Source organism: Micromesistius poutassou (genome assembly GCF_964030765.1).
Source record: "Micromesistius poutassou genome assembly, chromosome: 3".
In the NCBI taxonomy this organism is placed as follows: domain Eukaryota; kingdom Metazoa; phylum Chordata; class Actinopteri; order Gadiformes; family Gadidae; genus Micromesistius; species Micromesistius poutassou.
This window is the reverse complement of record NC_140273.1, coordinates 19,552,200-19,557,199: the sequence shown is the minus strand read 5'-3', so window position 1 is coordinate 19,557,199 and position 5,000 is coordinate 19,552,200. Positions and strand designations below refer to the sequence as shown.

At 48.2% G+C, this 5,000-nt stretch overlaps 1 pseudogene across 1 annotated transcript in view; it reads left to right on the top strand.

Annotated features, from left to right (window-relative positions):
- LOC311341123 overlaps window positions 1-5,000 on the top strand; it is a 36,121-nt pseudogene that overhangs the window by 17,482 nt on the left and 13,639 nt on the right. Inside the window, exons 2-4 of the transcript in view lie at window positions 638-1,087; window positions 2,015-2,263; window positions 2,543-3,601. The product of the transcript in view is annotated as an uncharacterized misc_RNA (transcript). The remainder of the gene's footprint in view (window positions 1-637; window positions 1,088-2,014; window positions 2,264-2,542; window positions 3,602-5,000) is intronic.

Below are 5,000 nucleotides of genomic sequence, written 5' to 3'. Positions count from 1 at the left end.
TCCAATACCATCAACAATAATCAAACCCGCAACTACAAGACCAACAAAAACTAAAGGACTCACAACAACTGCTGAATCAAAAATGGCAACTGAGAGACAAACTATGACAAGTGTAACGACAGCAACGACAACTGCTGCACCAACATCGACAACTGCTGCACCGACGACAACTGCTGCACAAAGGACAACAACTGCACCATCTACAACTGCTGCACCAACAAAAACAATTGCTGCACCAACGACCACAACTGTTACACCAACGACAATAACTGCTGCACCAACAAAAACTGCTGAACCAACGACAACAACTGCTGCAACAACAACGACAACAACTTCTGCACCAACAACAACAACTGCTGCACAAACAACAACAACTGCTGCACCAACAACTGCTAAACCAACAATGACAACTGCTGCACCAAGGACAGCAACTGCTGCACCAACGAAAACAACTGCTGCATCAACGACGACATTTGCTGAACCAACAACTGCTGAACCAACAATGACAACTGCGGCACCAATGAAAACAACTGCTGCAACAACGACAACAACTGCTGCACCAACGACAACTGCTGCACCAACGACAACAACTGCTGCAACAACAAACACAACTCCTGCAACAAGAACTGCTGTACAGACAATAACTGCAAGAACAACTACAACGGCTTCACCAACAACGACAACTGCTGCACCAATGACCACAACTGCTGCACCAACAACTGCTGAACCAACGACAACTGCTGCAACAACAACTGCTGCATCAACAACAACTTCTGCACTAACAACAACAATTGCTGCAACAATTACGACAACTGCTGCACCAACGACAACAACTGCTGCACCAACGACAACAACTGCTGCACCAACAATGACAACTGCTTCACCAACAACAAGAACTTCTGCACCAACAACAATTGCTGCAACAACAACGACAACTGCTGCACCAACCACAACAACTGCTGCACCAACCACAACAACTGCTGCACCAACGACGACAACTGCTGCACCAACGACGACAACTGCTGCACCAACGACGACAACTGCGGCACCAACGACAACAACTGTGGCACCAATGACGACAACTGCTGTAACGACAACTGCTGCACCAACAACAACAGCTGCTGCACCAACGACGACAACTACTTTACCAAGGACAGCAACTGCTGCACCAACAACAACAACTGCTGCACCAACAAAAACAACTGCTGCACCAACGACAACTGCTGAACCAACGGCAACAACTGCTGCAACAACAACAACTGCTGCACCAACAACAACTGCTGCACCAACGACAACTGCTGAACCAACAACTGCTAAACCAACAATGACATCTGCTGCACCAAGGACAGCAACTGCTGCACCAACGAAAACAATTGCTGCACAAGCGTCAACAACTGCTGCATCAACGATGAGAACTGCTGAACCAACAACTGCTGAACCAACAATGACAACTGCTGCACCAACGACAACAACTGCTGCACCAACGACGACAACTGCGGCACCAACGACAACAACTTTGGTACCAACAACGGCTGCACCGACGAAAACAACTGATTCACAAACAACTACAACAACTGCTGCACCAACAAGAACAACTTCTGCACCAACAACAACAACATCTGCTGCACCAACAACGACAACTGCTGCACCAACAACTGCTAAACCAACAATGACAACTGCTGCCCCAAGGACAGTAACTGCTGCCCCAACAACGACAACTGCTGCACTAACGACCACAACTGTTACACCGACGACAACAACTGCTGCACCAACGACAACTGCTGCACCAATGACAACTGCTGCATCAACGACGATATTTGCTAAACCAACAACTGCTGAACAAACAATGACAACTGCGGCACCAACGACAACTGCTGCACCAACGACCACAACTCCTGCAACAACAACGACACCTGCTGCACCAACGACCACAACTGCTACACCAACAACTGTTGAACCAACAACAACTTCTACACCAACAACAACAATTGCTGCAACAATTATGACAACTGCTACACCAACGACAACAACTGCTGCACCAATGACAACAACTTCTGCACCAACAACAACAACTGCTGCAACAACACCGACAACTGCTGCACCAAGGAAAACAACTGTTGCACCAACGACCACAACTGCTACACCAACGAAAACAACTGCTGCTCCAACAACAGTTGCTGCAACAACGAAAACAACTGCTACACCAACCACAACAACTGCTGCACCAACAACGACAACTGCTGAATCAACGACAACAACTGCTGCAACAACAACGACAAATGCTACAAAAACAACAACTGCTGCACCAACAGCGACAACAATTGCTGCATCAACAACAATAACAACTGCTGCACCAACAACAGCAACTGCTGCACCAACAACTGCTGCACCAACAGCGACAACAATTGCTGTACCAACGACAACTGTTGCACCAACAACAACTGCGGCACCAATGACAACAATTGTTGTACCAACGACTACAACTGCTGCACCAACGACGACAACTACTTCACTAACGACAACAATTGTTGCACCAACGACTACAACTGTTGCACCAACAACGACAACTGCTGCTCCAACAATTACTGCCCCAACAACGACAACTCCTGCTCCAACAACTGCTGCACCAACAACCACAACTGTGGCACCAACGACAACAACTGCTGCACCAACGACAACAACTGCTGCACCAATGACAACTACTGCTGAACCAACGACAACAACTGCTGGCCCAACGAAAACAACTGCTACACCAATGACAACAGATGCTGCACCAACTACGGCAACTTCAGGACCAACAACGACAACTGCTAGAACAACAACGACAACTGCTGCACCAACAACCACAACTGCTGCACCAACGACGACAGCTGCTGCACCAACAACCATAACAGCTGCACCAACTACAACAACTGCAGGACCAACAACGACAAGTGCTGCACCAACAACCACAACAACTGTACCAACAACGACAACTGCAGGACCAACAACAATTGCTGCAACAACGGAAACAACTGCTGCACCAACGACATCAATTGCTACACCAAAAACAACGACAACTATTGCTGCACCAACGACAACAACTGCTGGACCAACGACAACAACTGCTGCACCCACTATAACAACTGCTGCACCAACAACAACAACTGCTGCACCAACAACAACTGCTGCACCAACAACAAAAACTGCTGGACCAACAACAACAACTGCTGCACCCACTATAACAACTGCTGCACCAACAACAACAACTGCTGCACCAACAACAAAAACTGCTGGACCAACAACAACAACTGCTGCACCAACGACAACAATTGCTGCAGCAACAACAACTGCAGGACCAACAACAACAACTGCTGCACCCACTACAACTACTGAAAGACCAACAAGCACAACTGCTGCACCAACGACAACAACTGTTGCACCAACGACAACAACTGCTGTCCCAACGACAACAACTGCTGCACAAATGACAACAACTGCTGCACCAACAAAGACAAATGCAGGACCAACCACCACAACTGCTGCACCAACAACAACTGCTGCACCAACAAAGACAACTTCAGGAACAACAACGACAACTGCTGGACCCACCAAAATAACTGCAAGACCTACAACAACAACTGTTGCACCAACGACAACAACTGCTGCACCAACGACAACAACTGCTGGACCAACGACAACAACTGCTGCACCAACGACAAAAATTGCTGCAGCAAAAACAACTGCCGGACCAACAACTGCTGCACCCACTACAACAACTGCTTCACCAACAACAACAACTGCTGCACCAACGACAACAACTGCTGGACCAACGACAACAACTGCTGCACCAACGACAAAAATTGCTGCAGCAAAAACAACTGCCGGACCAACAACCACAACTGCTGCACCAATGAAAACAACTGCTGCACCAACGACAACTGCTGCACCAACAACAACAATTGCTGCACCAACGAAAACAATTGCTGCAGCAACAACAACTTCAGGACCAACAACTGCTACACCGACGACAGCAACTGCTGGATCAACGAAAACAACTGCTGCACTAACGACAACAAATACTGCACCAACACCAACTGCTGGACCCACCACAACATTTGCAGGACCAACAACAACAACTCCTGCACCCACTACAACTACTGAAAGACAAACAAGCACAACTGCTGCACCAACGACAACAACTGTTGCACCAACGACAACAACTGCTGTCCCAACGACAACAACTGCTGCACAAATGACAACAACTGCTGCAGCAACAACGACAAATGCAGGACCAACCACCACAACTGCTGCACCAATGACAACTGCTACACCAACAACAACTGCTGCACCAACAATGACAACTTCAGGAACAACAACGACAACTGCTGGACCCACCACGACATCTGCAGGGCCCACAACAACTGCTGCATCAAGGACAAAAACTGCTGCACCAACAAGAACAACTGCTGCACACACCACAACTATTGCAGGACCAACAACCACAACTGCTGCAACGATGACAACAACTGATGCACCAACGACAACAACTGCTGGACAAACGAAAACAACTGCTGCACCAACGACAACAACTGCTGCAGCAACAACGACAACTGCAGGTCCAACCATCACAACTGCTGGACCCACCACAACATCTGCAGGGCCCACAACTACTGCTGCACCAACGACAACAACTGTTGAACCAACGACAACAACTGTTGGACCAACGAAAACAACTGCTGCACCAACGACAAAAACTGCTGCACCAACAACAACAACTGCTGCACCAACGACGACAACTGGACGACCAACGACAACAAATGCTGAACCAACAACAACAACTGCTGCACCAACGACAACAATTGCTGCAGCAACAACAACTTCCGGACCAACAACAACAACTGCTGCACCAACGACAACAACTGCTGCACCAACAACAACAACTGCTGCACCAATGATGACAACTGCTGAACCAACGACAACAGCTGCTGCACCAACGACAACTGCTGCACCCACCACAA